Here is a 21,047-nt window from a genome sequence, read left to right as displayed (position 1 = left end):
TTCCCAGGTAACCACATAACCCAAGGAGAGGCGGGGTCTGGATCAGAGATGGGAAGTTTGCTTTCCACTCATCTCCCAGCCAGCAAGGAGCTCAGTTTTTCCACCTGGGAAATGGGATGGTGTAGGCTGGCTGCCAAAATCCCGGTGGTGCCTGGAGAGGGCTCTCTGAGTGGTGAAGGGCCTTCGGCGTCTTATCATTTGCAGCAAGGTGAAAGAGGATAGTGTAAGGGAGAGAGCAGTTAACAGAGGCCAGATTCCATCTATCTCAGTCCCTCCAAGACCATCTTCCAGACAACCTCCCTTGGGGAGTCCATTCCCACTCTGTATGGGTCTCTGTCCTATCTCTCCAAGTCCTCTGCCCAGTTGAGAATTTCACTGCCATCTCGGCAAGAGGGTCCTGGGGCCTTGGCCTTAAAACTGGGAGGGGAGCTTCAAAACTCTGGGAGGCAGGTCCTGAGGCAGGAGTAAGGAAGGATGGGCTTTAGTGCCGAAGGTCTGGCTAATCAGGATTAGATCCTGAGGCTGAAGCCTGGGCCTGAAGTGGGCAGGGGCACAGGCATCCCAGGAGATTGAGTTGGTGGTGGGGGAACCCCCAGGCAATGGGACAGCCCCCTCCCCTCATGGCTGCCTGTGTTGTGAATGTCTGGGCCCGGGAGGATTCATGACCAGCCAGGTGAGAAGTATTTGTGAGGGACCAACAGCCATGAGGCTCCGTCTCCAAAGGCAAAGGGTACACAGGGGTTTCCAGAAGCACTGCCCAAGAGTCTGAAAGCAAAGACACGCTGCGAAGCCTGGCAGAAATGGAGTATAGTTTCTAGCAACTCAGGACCGGGGAGAATGTGCTTGCCTAGGCTGGAGGCAGGAGGGACAAACCAGCCAGAAAAGGTCCCCAGCCAGTGAGGATGAGGGGTGAGGAGAGGACATAACAGCCCCTAAGAACAATCTAGATGGGATTGGAGAGACAAAGACAAAGTAGGTGTTCCCCCAGGGAAAGGGACCTACACATGTTCAAACCCCAGGCACCTTCAAGGAATGCCCAGCCATGCCCTCCTCCCCTCCAGAACACCTCTGGGAGTCTGCTCCGTCTAGCTCATGAGACAGCACATTTGGAGCAGAAGACCCTCTCTTTCCACTGACTGTCCCAATGCTGGCTTTCCAGGGACTAAGGTGACCGCTGAGAAAGAGGGAACTCCAACTCCCCAGTCCCTCGATCCACTCAAGATTGTCTCAGGCTCCTTGGATCCCTCCCCAGGGATCCCCTTGGATCCCCAGGTGTCCCCAGAGCCTGGGGCTCCTTCCCCCACAGAGACCTGATTGGTGGCCCCCAGAACCTCTCCTCTTCCCTGCCAGAAACCCAGCTCTGGGGCCTGAGGAGGGGACAAAGAATGAGAAGCAGGGGGCACGCCCACCTCCACAGAAACAATGAAAGGGGTGGGGGTTGAAAATAGATTAGAACACCTGGAGAATACAAGAACCTAAAGAAACAGTCCTCTGTCCTGCATTCCTAATCCCCTCCAGCTGAAGACAGCCAAGAACACACCTATAACCAAACGGAGTTGGGTTTATTGCTTCCCTGTGGCCAAGGGGTGGGGGTGGTAGGAGACAGCCGGCAGGGTGTGCTGGGAAGGACAGAAGGGATTCAGCTCAAGTCATGTGGTTTGGGGAAGGTTCGAGGACACAGGGTTTGGCTCTGGTTGGATGCTCTCAGGAGGGGAGCTAATTCTCATCCAGAAGGCCGGAGAGACAGAACGGGACTAACGGGACTAAAACCGTCCTTGGTGAAGAAGCAGCAGGCACTCAGTTTGGCCAGGGAAGGCTGCTGTCTGGTCATTTCTGTGGTTTGAACAATGTTCATGTTTTATCTGTGTTCAGACAGGACCACAGGGCAGCCTTGTTGTGGTCTTGCTCCCTTCTGGTCAGAAAGTGGCTTTCTGTGAGTTACGCCTGGATGATCTCCATCTGCTGAGCGACCGACTCTTGATCTCAGCTCCAGTCTTGATCTCAGGGTCGTGAGTTCAGGCCCCACATTGGGCTCCATGCTGGGTATAGGACAGACTTAATTTTAAAAAATGAAGAAGAAGAAAGGTGCTTTATCTGATGCTGTGGAGTGATGTCCAGGACAGCTCCTGGCCCCTGGGGCTGCTTTGCTTTCCCTCGGGAGCTGCTGGCAGGGTGAGTGTGGAGAGAGGGAACAGGCGTGTGTTATCCACACACCAGCGTCAGGCACTGTGCTAGACCCTAGACAGACTCTGCCCTCCTAACCTTCACCCCAGCCCTCTCCCCACTGTACAGCTGATAAAACTGAGGCTCAGAGAGGCAAAGCTCTCTCCAGCAACAGCCCTAACAGGGAAAACTGGAAGGTAACTCCATGCTCCCTGGGTCAGAAGTTTTCACACCCTTGGCCTGGAGGCTGAGCTCCGCCAGCTCTGCAGGACACAGGACTCTAACTTGTGCCTCTCCACCGACGCATCCCAGCGGGGCATCTCTTGCTGCCCAGGCTCAGCCCAGCTGTCACAGGCCGGCCAAGGTGTCAGCAGCCACCCGGCTGGTCCCCTGCGCCTAGAGGTGTGAGGGGTAATGAGGCCCCATAATTAAGGTTCCTGGCGACGCAGCCTGGAGATTTATAGACAGGCTTTGTCAATAAGCGTGCTCTGGCTGCGGAGCCAGGGAGACATCGATAAGTGCTCGTTACGGCTTCTCCCCCTCCCTGCCCTGCCCACCCCCCCAACCTTCTCCCGGGCCTGTCAGGCCGCCTGTTCGCAGCGCCTATGTACACAGGCTTCGCTCAATTAATTTGCACTTGTTGGCACCATCTGTTCTTTTCCTGTGTCCTTATCAGGCATGTGTGGGTCCTGCACCCTTCTCAGCTGTGCTCCAGAGCAGGGATGAGGCACCCGCCCTCAGACTGGGGCTCCTCAGGGTGGGGCACTGTCTCCCCCCTCAGGCTAGGACTCCTGAGGTTGTGGCCAAGGCTTCCTCTTCCTTCATCTTCCTTGTACACCCCTTTCTCCTCACCCGGGGGAGCTATGCTCGGGCTGAGACCCTGGGAGAATGCCTGCAAGCTTGATCCCCCTGGGCAGGACTTTGAACTCCAGAGAAAGCCCCCAGACCCCAGTCAAGCCATCTCCGGGCAGGCTGGCTGCCCCTCGGGCCTGAGAGCCAAGGGCTCTGGTTCTGGTCCCGGCTTTGGCTCCTAGAGCTTGAGGTTGGGAAGGTGCCTATTCCGAGAACAGTGGCATCACTGAGTCACAGGGTTGGAGGAGGCTCTTGAGTAGGGTGGGTCTGGAGGTCTAGACTTGGGCAGTCCCCAGAGCAGGGTTGGCATGGCCTGTGGCCCCAGGATGCCAGGCAGATGGCCCACCTGGACAACTGAGAAAAGGCAGCATCCTAACAATGCCTGCCCTTGGCCATCTCCTTGTCCCAAGGCTCTTGGCAGCCGGCATCCCAACCCTGCTCCTCTCAGAGCTACCCTAGCCTCCAGAGGGTCTCAGCACCTTCCAGCTCTGCTGGACTGTGCCTCCAGTCCTTGGCACTGATTTTCCAGATGGCCTGGCTTTCCCAACCCTGGGGGGTTGATTGTCAAGCTGGCTGTGCCATGACCGTGCTGTGGGGTGCTGCACAACCTCTCGCCATTGCTGGCCTCTGGGGGCCACACGCTGGGCATGTTCGCAAGGAAACCAGGCCTTATCCTGGGAGTTATCTTTGGAAATTCATAGTGTCTAGCTCCAGCCCAGCCCACCTCCGTTGACCATAACCTGCTCCACGACTGGGCCCTAGCCTGGCATTCAATGCCTCTGCAGCCACACCAGCTTCATCTCCCATCACCCGTCTTTGCTGTCTGTCTACACTTCCCCCAGGTGCCAGGCTGCTTCTAACCGTCATGACTTTGCCCCTGCCAGAGGCACCATCTGGTACCCAAATGGGGCTACTAGAGAGTGTGTGTGTTGCCTGGAGGGCCCCCAGCACCCTTGGCCTGGGTTGGGGGAAAGGTGGCCCTCACGGTCCCCCATAAATGGAGGTGCCCCCCATTGCTCTGGCTGCCCACCCATAGAGTCATGGAAGCCTCAGGCAGACGGGAGACTCATTAGGACCACACGCAGCACGCTACTGGGGAGGCACCCAAGGTGGGGTGCCAGCTCCCTGCCCACCACCCCCAGTCGGCCCCTGCCCTGGGCCCATCCCAGGAACCCAGGAGGCCTCTACCACAGATGGCTCCAAGTATCCTGCCCGGGCCCCCGTGGGGGGTGGGGAGGCAGTGACTGGGATTTGCCAGGGCTGGTGGGAGTGGTGGGGATTGGGCTCAGGCCTGCCAAAGTGTTTCAGGCTCGCTGGCAGCGTCTCTGCCAGAAAATGGTCTTAGAAATGGGGACTCAGGCTCGCCAGGCACATGCTGGGCCTCCAGGTACCGGCATCTCAGGCCACACACGGCCCACATGCAGGGACCCAGAACCCTGGGTGCCCATCCTTGGCTGGAGCAGAGGCTCACAGCTAGGCTGGGTGCAGAGAAATCCAACAGTATCGCAGAAACGTTATGGACCATCTCAGTCCTGGTGTCTTCTCCCCTCCCATGTACCAGCTCTCTTCGAGAAAGAACTGTGTTCAGAACAGCCTCGAAATGTAGGCACCAGGCCTAGACTCTCCACGTGTTGGGGGGAGCACTGTGGCCAATGGGGACCGATGGCTGTGTGCCCTGCCCTGAGTTCTCAGCAGCCTTAGTGAGGTAGCAGAAAGGCCATTTGCGGACAGGAGGGCCAGCCAGGGGCTCTGAGCAGGGAGTGAAGAGTGTGGACTCATGAACCAGCTTCTCCTGCTGAGGCAAGTGCCCTGCCCCCTTCCTGCCTCACTCTCCTCCCCTGTAGAATGGGCCCAGTGGCGGCTGCCTCGTTGAATTACGGGAGGCATGAATTTAGATGGATCTGTGTAACATATCTAGAACAGCGCCTGCCCAAGGCCAGCTCTTGTGTCACTAGCTGACTGATGCAGGCTCTAGAAAGTCAGAAAAGGAAGCCCTCATTCCTTCTAGCGGATGAGAGTGAGAAAAGCTTTTGTCTGGAGGTGGCTCTGAAGAAAGATCTGCAGAGACAGGGTGAGGGCGCCCCTGTTCTGTCCATGGCAGAACTGCACCACCTCTGCTCTTCACCCCCACCCGGAGCTGGGATCACAATGGACCTTGACCGCCAAGTGGGATGAACAAAACCCCCCTCTAATGCACCACCAGGAGCCTCTGTGCTCCCCTCTTCCTGCTTCCCACCCAATCTAAGGCCTGCCCTGCTTCCTGGACCCCATGGAAGGTGGTCCCCCACCCCACAAAGAGCCCCAATCTTGACATAGCAGCTGTCTGCTGTGTCTCACTATGGGGGGGGCCTCCTTATCACCCATTTTATAGAAGTGTAGATCGGGCAGGTCCCCATGGGATTTCAAGGGGCAGACTCAACCCTTCCAGAATGGTATCCCCTCCCTCTCAGCACCCCCAGTCCACTGATAGACCCCCAGAGGGGTCTGGGGGCCCCTCCTGCCTCCCACCAGAGCAGGGCTGGAAGACGCCCATGTCTGGGTCCTGGCTGAGCACGGCCAATGCTTCCACGTGGTACATTATTGATGGTGCTTCTAATTGTGCGTTTCCCAAAGTCTACAGGCCTTTGATGAAAAATTCATGGCACGCCCGAGGATGGGAGCAGATTCAATCGATTGGCAGCTCAGCGGGTGCAGGAGCGCTGGGCCCCTCTCAGTGAGGGGGTAGCTGTGCAGGCAGGTGGGGAGGGGGCATCCGTGTGGCACCGCCTTGATTGCTGGCTTCGGGCCCCAGGTCTTGGGATGGGAGGGGCATGTCTGGCAGAATACAATAGCCTCTCTCCCTGGGGCAAGATCAGGGAAGCATAGGCAAGCGTAGGCACCCATCGGGGATGTCATCTGGGTGGCTGGAGCCATCCAGAGAGGATGGCCAATCGCCATCATGAGCCTCGTTTTCATTTTGGAGGACTATCGACCCTCAAGAGCCCTCAGGAGTCACACAGAGGTGGGAGTGACATTCCCAGAGCCATTCATGCCCTGGGTACTCTGCTTGGAGCTTTACACCCACAAGCTCTTCAAACTTCCCACAGCTCTAGGACACAGGGGAGGTCAGGCTTTCCATCTTACAGACCATGAAACTGGCTCAGAGAGGTTCGGGACCGCCCTGACCAACATCACACAGATAATGAGGAGCCGAGTGGTGACTGGAACCCGGCACTGATGGGAACCTGGCACTCGGGGCCCCCTGTCTTTCTCCTGCTCCTGGCTGGCTCTGGTCTGAGCTGCAAAGCAGCTCAGGGCTTATCATGTCTGATTCTCCTGCCCTGTCCCTATTATATAGAGGAAGACACCCCATCAAGAACAAAGATCTCTCCAGGATCTCCGAGTGAATTAAGTGAAAATGGAGGCCTGCCCGTGAGAAGAGTAAGGGCCCCCCGTGCCACTAACCGAAACCAGAGGCCCCCCACACATGCAGAGTCCTGAGCTAACACCCAGCAGCCAGAGCTAGGGGGCTCCTTAGACCAGGGTGGAAACTTGGAAACAGGTCAAGCTGTCTGTTCTGGACTGTTCAATCAGGGGTGATGATTGTGCCACTGGTGAGGCCCCAGAAAACCCTGGCATTCACTCATCTGTTCATTAAGGAGGTGAAGAGAGCCCCAGGTCTGTGCAGGCACTTAGCCGGGTGTAGCGGGGGTGCCTATCAGGAAGGGCTTTGGGGCTAGGCTGGCCTGAGACAGACAGTCTGGACCCAATACAGTCGGGGAAAAGCCAGCCAGGCCCCTCCACGCCCTCAGAGGGGGTCTCTGCACCCCGGGCCAAGGGTGGCTAAGACAGATGGCTGCCTTAGTGACCAGGGCCGTTTCTAGGTGGTGGGCTGCTCTGTTTGGGTTTGTTTTCCCTTTGCTTCCCAGTGAGTTCCTTTTAAAAACATCCACCCATGTCTCCACTGAACTAAAGGGAAAGGAATTTGTCCAGACCATCAGGAAAGCAGAGATGAGAAGGCCCCGGGGGGCAGGCGTGGGGCCCTAGGCTCTGCTGTCCAGCTGCGAGAGGAGCCCAGCCTGGGTTGTGGAGGGGAGATTGCTGAGGGGGTGGGGCTGGAGGAGCAGAGAGAGGGGAGACAGACAAGGGGGAAGAAGGGGGAGACTGAGGTGTAGCTACAGGGTGGGCTGGGGCAGAGGGTTGCTGACATGGGGGCTGGGGGAGACAGAAGGCCAGAGCCCTTGGGGCCTTGCCCTTTCCTGGGTTCCCAGCCCCCCAGCCCGCCCAGGCCTTGCCATCTCCTTGCAGTTCTGTGGCCAAGGAATGAGCCTAGCCTGACGCCAGGCTCCCCACCCAGATGCTCCCCACCCTGGAACAAAGGGAAAGTGGCCCCTCGAGTCTGCCTGCTCCAGCTCAGGGCTGGGCTCAGTCACCAGGCAGGGACTTGTTGTAGCAACGGTCCCAAGGGACCTATCCCAGGGAACAGGACAACCAGCAAGAAAGATGGGGGAGCCAGAGTCCCCATCCCCTCCAGTCCCCAAGGCTGCCCCAGGCCCACCAGAGGGCTGCTCTGTAAGTCTGCCTTCATACCCACAGGTTCCGGGAGGAGGGGTTGGCTCACCTCACAGGCAGGTGTGCTGGGGTGTGTTGTCTGGCAACCGGCAGAAGCGATCCCGGAAGATCTGGCCCGCAGGCAATGGCCCCCACAGGCCCATGGCCACAGGAATCTTCCACAGGGCACACAGCTTCAGCCCCGACCACCTGAGCCCACACCCAGGAACCCAGAAAGGGAAGAGAGGAGGGCCTTAAGGTGGCCATTGTCTTCTGCGAACCCAGGCCCTGGCTCTGGCCTCTTTGAGGACAAGCCCGACATCCTAGAAAGTGCCTGGGCCTGGGCTAGCTCAGGTCAGTCAGGCAGAGAAGTCTTGTGGGTTGGGCACAGCTTAAGAGGGCTGTGAAGGAGTATGGGTGAGGGAGATAGCGGCATGGGAGAGGAAGTGGATAAGCCCCTGGCCAGGGGCCCTGGGTCAGTGACAACACCTTCTCATTTGAACCCCAGTCACCAAAGCATTTGCTCGTCCTCTATGGCAAGAAGTGGTGGCAACCACCCCCTCAGCTGGGACCATCACTCAGCTTGCAGATGAGAAGGGCCTTGCAAGGGCCTTGCTTAAAGTTGTGGGCAGCTGTGGGCAGAGGCTGGATTAGAACCCAGGATCCTAGACTGCAGACAGGACTCGCCCCCGCCGCACCCACAAGGGACGTTCAAGGGCAGCAAAGCTCTAACCAGAGAGGATTATGGCAAGAGGTGACCGGTGGGGTCAGAGGTTCTTTATGGAAGAATAAGCAGAGGCCAGAACCGGGGTCTAGCCCCTCACCAGCCCCCTGAGCACCTGTCCCTGTACTTCCTTGGGCTGGAAGCAAGGGCCAGCCCCACGCTGAGTCCAGGAGAGGCAGGACTCTGAGCCATAGACCAGAGGAGGAGTGATCCTTGGCTGGCCATGGTGTGGTACAGGCGGTCTTCTTGGAGGAGGGCCCAGGATAGAGCCTTGAAGATGGGGCAGGCTTCTGGGAAGCTTGGGAGCTGGGGAATGGGAATAGAAAGACTGAGCATCCTCCCAGAAGCCCCTCCCCCAGGCCAGCCCCACCCCCACCCCCATTGTCTGGACCCAGCCCAATTAGCCCCCCTGGCTCCTGTGGGGGCCAATTAGGCTGGGGCTGGGGTCAGCACTGGCCAAGGCTTCGCCACCCCTCCCCACCCCTCCGAGCTTCACTATGCTAAGCACAAAAGGCACCGGCTCTGAGGCAACAGAAAGGAAAATAAAGAACAGAAGGAAGAGAAAATGCACTCCTTTTGTTTCTTTGCTGTAACCTTGAGCTGAACAAAGAAGCGACTGCCTCCCCCTTAGGAACCTGTTTTAAACAGTGATTTGCACAGAGTTGCTTGTGGTTTGGAGATTCAGCCGAGATTCAAGGGGAATGGGGAGCAGGGATCTGGGGTGAGCTGGGCACTGGCTCTAGGACCTTCTGTAGCTCTGGACTGCCCTCGATCCAGAGGCAAAGCTCCCCCCCCACCACCGCCGCCTCAACATCCTGAGTGGTAGCAGGTGAAGTGGTCCTCCTGACTCCCACAGGCGAACCCCCACCCTGCACCCCTGTACCATCGAACCTTGCCTTCTGCCAAGCCCCGCCCACCCATCTGGTGCAGCCTGGAGTCCAGCCCAGAGTCCAGCCCCTCCCACTTGGCCATGACCTTGCTGCCTGACCTCGGGTGGGCCAGCCCCAGCCTCATATGCTCTCCAGCCAGTGGGGCTCTCAGACCTCCCTGACCTTCCCTCTGGTGGTGATGAGGTTCCAGAAAGAATGAGGGAAAGGAAGAGCCTGTTCTGGTGGCCACAGGGTTCTGTAGTCACACTGCTGTCTCACTTGTCCCACACCTACTCTGCTGAGTGGCCAGTGGCCAAAGTCTGAGAGGTCATAGATTTAGAGGCATGACCCTGGGTGTACTTGTGCATGAGGGGCTATTTGGTCAGCATGAGCCTGAGCTCTGGGAGAGAGCCATCCTCTTTCAGCAGGTGCTTAAAAAAAAACCCTCTCCCCCAACCCTTCAGGCCTTGCCTTCTGGCCGCAGCCCCCTGGAACTGGGCCCTTGCTCAGAGCTCTGATCTCGGGGAACTGGGAAAGGCCAGCAACAATCCATACAGGCTGAGTGTATCCATTTTCTTTTAAAGAAATGAGGTTAATTCCCATTAAAGGTACTGAGTAGGTAAGATTGGCCAAAGTGGCCTCTCACTTCCTGAGGGGACCTGTAGGAGCTCTGTCCATCAGAGGACGGCAGATCTGGCTGGAGCAGTGTCCTTGGCCACCAGTCCTTGGGGACCTGCCTGGCCCTCCTTCCCCATCTTGCGGCAGCCACCAGAGTCTACAGAGAGGAGGGGAGGCCCTTCTGTGCTGCCAGGGTCCCCCAGGACCAAGAGGGAGAGCGTGTTGCTAGTCTCTGGTAGGAAGAGGAATCCCAGTCTAGTGGAAGAGGATCAGGAACGGCTTCTTGGCAGAGGTCACAAGGCTTTAGAGATGGAGAGTGGCCCAGGAAGGCTGGCCCATGATCAGAGTGGCCATGGCCAATTCCTGAAGGGAGTCTAATTTTGCTGGGACAGATGGCCTTGAAATTCAGACCTGGCAGTTTATCACAAGGGCATGTGGGAGCCATTGAAGGGCTCCAGAGGCGGGAGAGAAGCTGCCATTTACCTATTGTCACATGCCAAACCACCCCAAACATCGTGACTTAAAATGATCATTTTTCTTGTATTGTTCTCTCTCTGTTCTTTGCATCAGGAGCCAGGCCGAGGCATGGTAGAGAGGGCTGGTCTCCATCCATGCGCCTGGGTCTTCAGCTGGCATGGAAGGGCAGGGACTGGAGCCTTGGGGCGGGCTGGGGGGTAGCGGGGAGGGGACGGGGTTTGGAAGAGGCTCCGCCCACAGCAGCAGCTGGGGCTTCCTTACAGCGTGGGGGCCTCAGGACGTTCTTCCCTGAGGGGACAACAAATGTCCCCGGAGGGAGGAGCAGCTGCAAGAAGTCCCAGAACTTCACAGTGCTGCCTTTGGGGTTCTCTAAGACCCATCCAGTTACAAGGGGAGGGTGTGGACGGCACCTCTCACTGACAGGAGGAACACAGCACTTTTAGCCTCTTTCATCTACTGGGAAGGTTGTGTTTTGAGGAAACACAAAGAAAACCCAAAGAAGCAGAGAACTAGGAGGCCTGCCTGTAGGAGGAGCTCAGACCAGTTCACCAGGAGCAATCGGAAGGGGAATGCCACCAAGAGGTGCCCCTTCTGAGCAGAGGAAATCCCATGGGTGGGAATAGAAGCATGACATTATTGGTTGGTTTCATCATTGGCAGAGGGGTGTCCTGAGGGGGTAATACTGGCCCCTCTCAGGCCACTACAGAGGTGCAGCGACATCAGGAAATGGGCCTTGCCAGGTGAGGAGTGGGTATTGGGAATCTTTCTCTCTCCGACTCAGAAAAGCAGCCCGGGTGGGCCCTAAGAGCACCTCACACGCTTGAAGGTGATCAGACGGGCCTGGGTGATGTGTACAACTCCCTTCGCCCAGTAGACACCTAGCCAAGGACAAGTAGCCCCAGTCCCTGGCTAAAGGAGAGGGTCAAGGGCAGAGTGGCATCTTACCCAGTCCCCTGGAAGGCCGTAGCTCCAATTCCCCACCCCAGGCTTGGCTCTCCAAGCCTGTAGGATGGCCCTTCAATGGTGTTCAGCAAGACCCAAGTCAGACTGAAGCACAGGCCCTATGGGTGGGGCAACCTCGAAAAACCACCCAGCCTTGCCCCCTGTGGGTCTCAGTTTCTTCTTCAGGAAGTAGGAGTGAAAATGCCTCTGCTGAAGGCTCATTGTTTAAATCAGAGGAAAAGTATGGAAAGGGCCTGCCCACTGGTAGGCATTCAACAGGTAGAGCTCTGGTTATTAAGCTCCATGACCTCCACAGGCCCTGACTGGGCCTAATGTCCTTAACGTGGCTTCTGAGGTAGATAGAAGCATCCTGTCTGATTTGCAAAGATTTAGTTGGTGCGTGTGTGTGTGTGCATGTGTGTGTTTGGTACAGTTTCTAAACCTCATCCAGGTCCAGTGAGATTTGGGATTTGCTGTGTTACCTTGAGCAAGTCACTGTACTTCCTGGCCCCCATGGGTGATTTTTGGCAGAGGTCACCCATCAGAACCTCAGAATGGGAGTTCACAGACAGCTGTAGGAAGATGGGCAGGACCTTTTGGAGGAAGGACAAGTGTGCAGTAAGACCACACCCTGTGCTTCTCTCCCACCCCTACCTCCTCCTCCCCCCATTCCCCTGCCCAGAGAGCTCTGGGGCCTGCTCCCACCAGCCTTACTCCTGATACAGACAGAAGGCAGAGCATCTGTGGGCGGCGGCTGCCCTCTGCCGGCTACAAAGGCAAACCACAAGACAGGAGCCTGGGCCTGCCTGCAACGGGTCCCTGGGGCCTGGCGACCCAGAGGTGAGATGGCTGCCCAGGGAAGGGCAAAGCGGGGAAGGGTGGGTGCCAGGCCCAGCAAACCCACCGCCTTGGTTCAGGCTCACCCCCCACCCTCTGCACGCATCCTACCCACTGCAGAGTCCTACCACCCACACTGCCTCTGATCCAACACCTGTCTATACTGCCCCCCCCAACCTCCGGCTTCTTCCTTCCCCTTGGAGAGTGAAGCCCCTCCCTGCTCCCCACCCCCACTCCTCACCCCCCCATTCCACCCCACCCCCACCGGCTACAGCCGTTTCCCCCAATACAACACCCTCCCATCTCCTCATTCTCCCAAAACTCCTTTCTCTGTCCAACCCCTCACCTCTCCCCATCTCTCTGTCCCTTCTCAACCTCACTGTCCCCATCACCCAGTTCTGGCATTGGAGCACTGGCCAGGGGAACCAGGGGTCACCTCCTCAAGGCCACACCCAGAGGCTCCCTCTGCAGATCAGAAGCTGTTGAGCCTTCTTACTTTTTTTTTTTTTTTTAAGATTTTATTTATTCATTTGACAGAGAGAGAGAGAGATCACAAGTTGGCAGAGAGGCAGGCAGAGAGAGAGAGGGAAGCAGGCTTCTCACTGAGCAGGGAGCCCGATGCAGGGCTGGATCCCAGGACCCTGAGGTCATGACCTGAGCCGAAGGCAGAGGCTTAACCTACTGAGATTTTTTTAAAAATTTATTTGAGGGACGCCTGGGTGGCTCAGTTGGTTGAGCAGCTGCCTTCGGCTCAGGTCATGATCCCAGCGTCCTGGGATCGAGTCCCACATCGGGCTCCTTGCTCCACGGGGAGTCTGCTTCTCCCTCTGACTCTGCCTTCCACTCTGTCTGCCTGTGCTCGATCTCCTTCTGAAAAATAAATAAAATCTTTAAAAAAAAAATTTATTTGACAGAGAGAGAGCCCTAGTAGGCAGAGCCGTAGGCAGAGGGAGAGGGGAAGCAGACTCCCTGCTGAGCAGAGAGCCCAATGTGGGGCTCAATCCCAGGACCCTGAGATCATGTCCTGAGCCCAAGGCAGAGGCTTAACTGACCAAGCCATTCAGGCACCCTCCCCCTTATCATCTTTTTTCGAAAACCTTGTAAATTGTGAAATGCAACCCACGTGGGTCACACTTAATGTTAAAAAAAACAAAATAAAACAAAATAAAATTCTTAGAAAGCGAATGCCCCTGCTACCACTAGCCGGGTCAGAGACTAGAACATTGCTGGCACCAGAAGCCCCTCGTACCCCTCCTCCCCTAGACATGACCACATCGGTGGTGGCTCATTGTCTGGCTTTGCTGCTTTATCCTGTCACCGCCTAAGTGTGCCTCCCCGGGCCCTGCGTCCTAACAGCTCGACCTCTCTCTAAAGGGCATCACAGCATGTATGTGTGTCTATCTGCCTGTGGTTCTCTTGTGGCCCTTTGAGTGTGAGCTGCATCTGGAAGGTTGCTCCAGGCTGTGGCTCCTCTTTTTCGGGACTGTGTGCTGTTCCCGTGTCCCTCAGCTCTGTCCCAGAGGGCCTCAGTGGCTCGCCACGGCTTGAACGCTCTGAGGAGGTGATTTTTACGCTGTACCCAGGTCTCTAGGTTATCTGCAGTCAGCAAGCGAAGAGTCCTTCCTTACCCAACATACTGTGACCCAAAGAGCCTCCTCTCTGAAGCTCCCTGGCCTTGGCTTTGCCAACTGCTCCTGCCCCTCTGTCCCCCACCTTTCAGGCACTTGCCCTGAACTTGAACCTGAGCACCCCCCTCCCCTCTCACCTTCATCCTGGAGCCCCCTTCCTCATTCTACACTTAGCTAACTCTGGAAAATCTCCTTCCAAGGCCTCCCTTAGACCTCCATGGGCTGCTCTCCCCACCCAGTCTCCAACCAAGATGCTCCCCAAGTTTGACCACCATCAACTGCCTGTGACTACCCCTCACCCCACATGCCTCACGCTTCCCCAAGCCAGCACCTCCTCTCCCCCACTGGGGGCATGAGTCTCTTCACTGTCCCCCAAGGCAGCAGATGATGACTTCTCCCCCTCCACCCCTTCTTCCTCCTCCCCCTCCACCCCTTCTTCCTCCTCCCTCCTGCAGCTCTGCCCTCATCTCTGTGCCCAACTGCCTCTGCTAGCTCAGGTCCCATCCCTTGTTGCCTGGCTCACAGCACCTGGCCTGCATGCTCCTGGGAAACCAGGGGGTATTTCTCACACACGCATGTGCGCGAGCACACACACACCCCTGCCTTGCAGTTTATGCCCTTCAGTGACCTTCCAGGACAAGTCCAAACCCCTGAGATGAACCTTCAAGATCCTCTTCTGTTCGCCTTGCCCCCTCTCCAGCCACACCCCTACACTCTCCTCCCTGTCCCCTGCTTGTCAGAAATCCCCCTGCTCTGTTCCTCATTGCACACTCACCTCCCTGCCTTTGTCACAGTGTCTCCCCTGCCCAGAGAACCCCCACCCCTACCCCCAGGTAACACCTACCCATCCATCCTCAAGAGTCAGCTGGGATTATTACCTCCTCCAGGAAGCCTTCCCGGGCCCCCAGCCTGGGTTAAGAGCCTCCTCTGAGCTCCCCTGTGTCACAGGCACTTCCTGCCATCTCCTCTGTGTAGATGGGAAACCACGGCAGCAGGGAGGGACAGTGGGGGCTCCTCTGTGCTCCTCTGCCCCAGTGTGGAACAGACATGGCGCACAGCGGAGCTCAGCAAGTGTTGGCTGCCTCTGTGTTTATCAAGCTGTCACTTTCTAACTGCGTCTCTGTGACTTTGGGCATTTAGACAATGAGGATCTAGAAGCATTTTTGGTCAACATAGTTGTTCGGGGCTCCAGATGTATTGAACACCTCCACTTGGGTGAGATAACCTCGGGTTCCCCTGTAAGAACTTCTTGAGGGGGAGGGGTGCGGTAAGCTTTCCCTCTTCGGGCTCTTGGGAAAGATCACCACTCTTTCTTTTTAATTAATGATAAGGAGCTTGAGGAGGGGCTGGGCCTCAGTTTCTCAGATAATCACACCTCCTGTGCCTGGTCCCCAGCACTATTGTAGGAATGATTTTTTTTAAAGCACTTAGAAGGTGGGACGGGGACGGAACTTAGTGTCAACCTCTGTGCCAGGCCCCAGCCCCCCTCACACCCACTCATCCCCTGTGTTCCCTTGTGTTCGGGCTATTTTCACACTCCTGAGATGAAGACCCTGAGGCTTAGAGCGCACTGCCACTCTCACAGGCGGGGCAAAGGGACTGTTTGACTCTGGGGTGACCTGATGCTTCTCACCTCCACAGACTCTGAGAGCCAGGGTCCTGTGAGGGATCAGGGGGTGGGGGGGGTACAGTGGGCACTCAGGAGAGTCGGTGTCCCCAGAAGAGGTGATAGCCCAGAGAGGACACAGGGAAGAGGCTGGCATCCTGTCCACCACCTCCAGAACAGGCTGGGAACTGGGCAGGAAGGAGGGAGGAGGCAGAGAGGCAGAATTCCGATGGGAATCTGGGGCATGATGTCCTGCGTGTTCTCAAGGCTGGGCTGTGACGCAGAGCATGACCCTGAGTGGAGAGCCTCACCCAGGCTGTGGGGAGAGGTCAAGGCAACCAGTCCGCAGGCCACAGCTCCCCAGCCCAGCCTCGCTGCCCAAGGTCACTGCTCAGCTGTGTAAGCTGAGGAGGGAGGGTAGGTTGATGGGCACACACCCCTCTGTGTCCCCTGGATGGGGACACTAGCCAGGCAGAGACTGAGGGAGGTAAGCCAGGATCCTCCCTCCTCCAGGGGAGACCTCACCCCCAGACAGCAGCCAGGCGCCGGTGGTCTATAGAGCTAATCTGCAAGGGGCAAAGTCCCAAAGGACTCATAACCCTCCCTCCAGAAGGGGCCACCTGGCTGAGGCTGGGACACCCCACTTCACCAGCAGTCATGTTCTCTCTCTACCTCTTTATCCCTTGCTGTGAGACTCAGCTCTTTCCATGTGTTGAAGGGGGCTAGAAAGAGAGCCTCGTTCACCCCCAGGACCCCAGGACTATTCAGAGTTCAAGAACAATGGGATCTTAGAGAGACTGGGGCCCTGGATGAGAGGAGGGGGGCCGTCCCCTGCTCCAGCCCCACTCCCTCCACACCCATGTGCGAACGTGCACACACGCATGCACCCCCCCACACACACGCACCGTGGACTGTAAAAGAGCCAAGGTCAGGTGTGGGAATGAAGGTTCTCGGCACAGTGCTCAGCATGGGTGCCGGTGTGAAGGGGGATATGAGACGGTGTGCTGGAGGGGCAGGGTGGCTCTCATGCCTGTGGGAGCCTTGTCGCCAGGCCTCTGAGTCGACACAGAGCTGGGAGGAAGCTGGTGCAAACCTCAGGAGCTCACTTGGAACCACGGTCGGCCGGTGGTGAAGATCTCAGCCCTCTGCCCCACCTCCCCACCCCAAAACACAGACTGCTGTGCCCAGGGCTCGGGTGCCCAGCAGAGCACTTCCCTGCCCGGGGTCCTGCCCCCCTCCCCCTCCCTTAGGCAGGGTGCATCAGAAGCTGAGGAGTCAGCACTGGGATCAGGCAGGCGCATTTGAATCTGCAGTCTTTGCATCGTCCTGGGCCAGCTGTTGTGGGGGGACAGTGAGAGGAAACCATATGCCCACCTCTCCTGATGCAGGGAGACCTGGGCACATCTGGCTCTGTGTACGGCAGATAGGGGAACCCTTTTTTCTACCTCCAACCTGAGACAGCCTTGACCTCGGGGATAAAGGGCAGACTGTGGCCTTGGGACATCAGGTAGACCCTGGCTACTCCCTGATCAGTGCTACTCAAATTCTATAGATCAGTTGAGCTCCAAATCGAGTAGGAATCATTCTTTCTTCGTCTCTCTGGATTAAGCCCCAGCCTTCCTCAGTCAAGGAGGTGTAAGGAGCACAGTTTTGCAAGTAGAATTGGGTTCCAGTGCTAGATCCACATTTACAAGCCAGCTGACCTTGGACACGCCCCCGAAGCCATCAGAGTCCCACAGGATCTTCCTAGGCTTCGTATGGGTCCCTGACAAGGATCAGTGGGCATGCCTGCTGGTCCTCAGAGCGCCCTGCCCAGGGCAGAGCAGACTCTGCCAGGCCCTCCACGAGAGGACTGGAAAGGACCTCATAGCAGGAAGAGGCTGCCATGAGAGCCTGGGAGCAGCCCTCCACCCCCACCCCGGGAGCACCCAAAACTCAGGGCTGAGAAGAACCCAGCATTATTGAGAGTTGGCAGGGTCCCCGGAGGAGAGCCATGGAGTGGAGGCTTCGGGGACTTAAACAGACTTGAGACAGAATTCATTTATTTTTTAATTCATCAAATATTTTTAACTCTTATGTGACGCACACATGTTCAGACGAATGCACAAAACGTAACTGTGTTTGTTGCAGTGATGTGTGTCAGCCCCATGTGTTTCACAGGTCAAGACATGCGGCATCGTGGGCACCCCAAAACTCCCCCACACCTCCCAGTCACTCCCCACAGGTCCCCGCATAGAACTCACACCCTGACTTAACTCCAGTGCTTCAGTTTGCCTGGTTTTTTTGTTTTGCTTTGTTTTTTAAAGATTATACTCATTATCTCAGAAAGAGAGAGAGCATGTGTGCAAGAGAGAGCAGGAGCAGGGGTGGGAAGGACAAAGAGAGAGAAAGAGGGAGAAGCAGACTCCCCTTGGAGCAGGGATCCAATGTGGGTGGGGGGGCGCTCAATCCGAGGACCCTAGGATCAGGCCTGAGCCAAAGGCAGACGCTTAACCAACAGGTGCCCCACGTTTGCCAGTTTTGAGCCAAATCTCTATGGAATCATAGGAGAGGTACTTTGTGTCCAACTTTTCTCTTGCTTGAAGTTATTGTGTAAGAGCTTCCTCTCTGTGGTTTCATGTCAATGGCACTCATTAATTTTTACTGCTGCCTACATCCCGTTATATACATATGTCTCCGTTCGACTGTGATGGGCATACGTGTGATTTCCGTTTGGGATTAATACAAATAATGCTGCTGGGAATGTTCCCACACCTGCTTCTTGATGCGTGGATTGCCCGTGTTGGTGCTGGATACACACCCAGGCATGTAAACTGCAGGATTGTTGGCTACATTCAACCTGAATAGTGTCCAGGAGGCAGGGGTGATGGTGGCCCTTTAGGTTCCCCCAGCAGTGAAGAAGAGTTCCACATGTTCCACACTCTCACCCACATTTGACACAGTTGGGATTGTTTTGTTCTGTTTTTGTCATTGCAGTGGGTGTATAGTAGTATCTCACTGTGGCTTTAAATGACTAATGAGTATGGGCATCAATTCACATGCTTATTGACTTATTCTGTTGGCGCCTGTTCAAATCTCTTGTCCATCATGCTCTTCAGTGGTCTTTTTCTTGCTTCTTCATAGGAGTTATTTTTGTATCTGAATATGAGCCTATTGTCCATCATGCGTGTTGTAAATATCTCCTACTGGTCTTGCCCAATCACTCCCTTAATAATGTGTTTTCATGAAAAGAGGTTCTTAAGTTAAATGGACCACATTTATCAATCCTTTCCATTTTGGCTTGTGCTTTTTTGTGTCCTGTTGTTCAAAAGCTTTCCCTCCCCGAAGTTCTTTTTTTTTTTTTTTTTAAGATTTTATTTATTTATCTGACAGAGAGAAATCACAAGTAGATGGAGAGGCAGGCAGAGAGAGAGAGAGGGAAGCAGGCTCCCTGCCGAGCAGAGAGTCCGATGCGGGACTCGATCCCAGGACCCTGAGATCATGACCTGAGCCGAAGGCAGCGGCTTAACCCACTGAGCCACCCAGGCGCCCCCTCCCCGAAGTTCTTAATGATAGTCTTAATTTTTGCCTTTTAGAAGCTTTACTGTTTTACCTTTTCTTAGATCTCCATCTATCTGGAATTTATTGTTGTTTATGATATGTGATGGCAGTCGACTCTTCCCTTTCCCAAATAGATATCAAGCAGACAAAGCACAATTTACTACAATCGCAGTCTTATCCCAACAGTCCTTGAATGCCATCCTTGTCATGAACTAAGAGTCCATATACACATGGGTCTATTTCAAGGTTCTCTATTCTGCTTCTTTGGCCTGCTTATCAATCTTTGTACTGATATTACCCTGTCTTAATTACTGTAACTTTATCATAAGTCTTGATAACTGATAAAGTCAGTCTTCCCAACTGTTCCTCTTCAAAAATATTTTAGCTATACTTGCCTCTTTTATTTCTCACCCATTTATGAATCAGTGTGTCTATTTCTAAACACACACACACATACACACGAGTTATGATTTTGATTGTAAGTGCATTAAATCTATAAATCAATTTTGGGAAGAACTAATTCTTTAAATATTGCGTCTTTCAATCCATGAACATGGTATGTCCCTTAATGTATTTAGATTAAAATTATTTTATATTAGATGAATAATATATGGATATATTCTTATTAGAAATATAAAATCAGGGCACCTGGGTGGCTCAGTCAGTTAAGTGCCCAACTCTTGGTTTCAGCTCAGGTCATGATCTCAGGGTCTTGAGATCAAGTCCCTTGTTGGATTCCACACTGAGTGTGAAGTGTGCTTAAGATTCTCTCTCTCCCTCTCCCTCTGCCCCTCCACACCCCCCCTAAATTTGTACACTCTCTCCCTCTCTTTCTAAAGTATGTAATTTTGTATATTATATTAAAAATATACATAAAATATGCTTTTCCCTTCCCAAACAGAGCAATAGCCAATATTCTTATATACCTGCTTGCATGCCCATGCATGAGCATGTGCACACACACACATTTTGGATGGGATCATATCAATGTGCTGCATGCTTTTTTAAAATGTAACAATATTGTGCAGACATCTTTCTGCCTATAGCAAGAGACCAAGTGTAATCCCAGCAGAAGTCTATGGACTGAATGCACTGAGCTTCCTGGAACACTACTCTCACGTGTGTGTGCTCCTCTAGGAGATTTACTCCTACAAGCAAAGAAACCCATTCTGAGGCTGCTGTAATTATACAGAGCTAACATAATCAAAGCTGGAACGGGGCTGGGGAAGAGGAAGAGGGGCGAATTTTCTTTTCCAAAATAACACGTGCTTCCTCTTGGCAGTCTCCTGGGCCTCCCACACCTGTGTTAGGCTCGTGGCTGCCATGGATGGAATCTACACGGCCCAGCAGAGGGGTGGCCACCGAGGCAACCCTGTGCTTCACCTGTCAGAAGGATCTGAGGCTCAGAAAGCTGGAAGGGCCTGTCTGGGCTCAGTGAGTCAGTGGTCACACTAGGCTTCTGACCAAGGCCTGACTGCAAGGCCGTGTGTGTGTGTGTGTGTGTGTGTGTGTGTGTGTGTTTGCAGTCTCTAGGCCAAGTCTCTTAGTTAATGGTGCTGCCCGAGGACACCAGATGGGTAGATCTAGAGACGCCAAAGGCTGGAACCCAACTGGGGCAGATGCTGGAGAGATGGACCCCACACTGGCACCTGTTAGAGGGAGTCTGGCCAGAAGGCTAGACAGTGGCAGGTGACAAGTGTTGTCTGATGAGTCCCTGCTGTCTGGAAACCCTTCTCCAACCAGCCAGTGGCCCCATGCAGCAGGTTGGAGCCAGTGGCCTAAAGCCAGGCCACATCCCCAGTCAGCAGGGGGCCCAGGTGGGAGTTGGGGGTCAGTGCTCTGCTTCCTGGAAACTTGGGGGCCTGGCTCAGGCGAGGAGCCCCCCCACTCCCACATGCCAGGCCTCCAAAGCCTCCGGAGGGACACCGATCACCAGGGCTTAGCAAACTGCCTGCCTCATTTCCCTTCTCCCACCTCCTCCCCGCTAGCAGCCCTCCTGGCCTCCCATTTTAGGTGCCTCTTTTATATTTATATTTAAGAAATTCCCTTTTTAAAACTTTTTATAGATAACAGTAGGAACCTTCTTATTAAAAAACAAATGCCATTCAGGTAACCCATTCATCTCCTACGCATACAGGAGGACAGACATGAATTTTTTTTACCAAACTGAGATTACACCGATCTCCCTTTTCAGGAAGCTCCTCCTACCATTTCTCAACACACTGTGCAGTTCCTGTGTCGGGGGCATCTGGAGGGATTGC

General features: G+C 55.1%; 1 protein-coding gene and 1 long non-coding RNA gene across 6 annotated transcripts in view; one reads left to right on the top strand and one right to left on the bottom strand.

Moving 5' to 3' along the window:
- CCDC33 (coiled-coil domain containing 33) overlaps positions 1 to 21,047 on the top strand; it is a 106,499-nt gene that overhangs the window by 75,419 nt on the left and 10,033 nt on the right. The gene's annotated exons all lie outside the window — the stretch shown is intronic.
- LOC123389297 lies at positions 1,544 to 8,598 on the bottom strand. Its single transcript, XR_006603885.1, has 2 exons — positions 7,616 to 8,598; positions 1,544 to 2,039 (listed from the first exon to the last, which is right to left on the bottom strand). It is a non-coding gene; the product is annotated as an uncharacterized LOC123389297 (long non-coding RNA).

Source organism: Mustela putorius, unplaced genomic scaffold (genome assembly GCF_011764305.1).
Source record: "Mustela putorius furo isolate JIRA1106 unplaced genomic scaffold, ASM1176430v1.1 tig00003972_pilon_pilon_pilon, whole genome shotgun sequence".
Taxonomy (NCBI): domain Eukaryota; kingdom Metazoa; phylum Chordata; class Mammalia; order Carnivora; family Mustelidae; genus Mustela; species Mustela putorius.
This window is presented reverse-complemented; position numbering and strand designations above follow the sequence as displayed.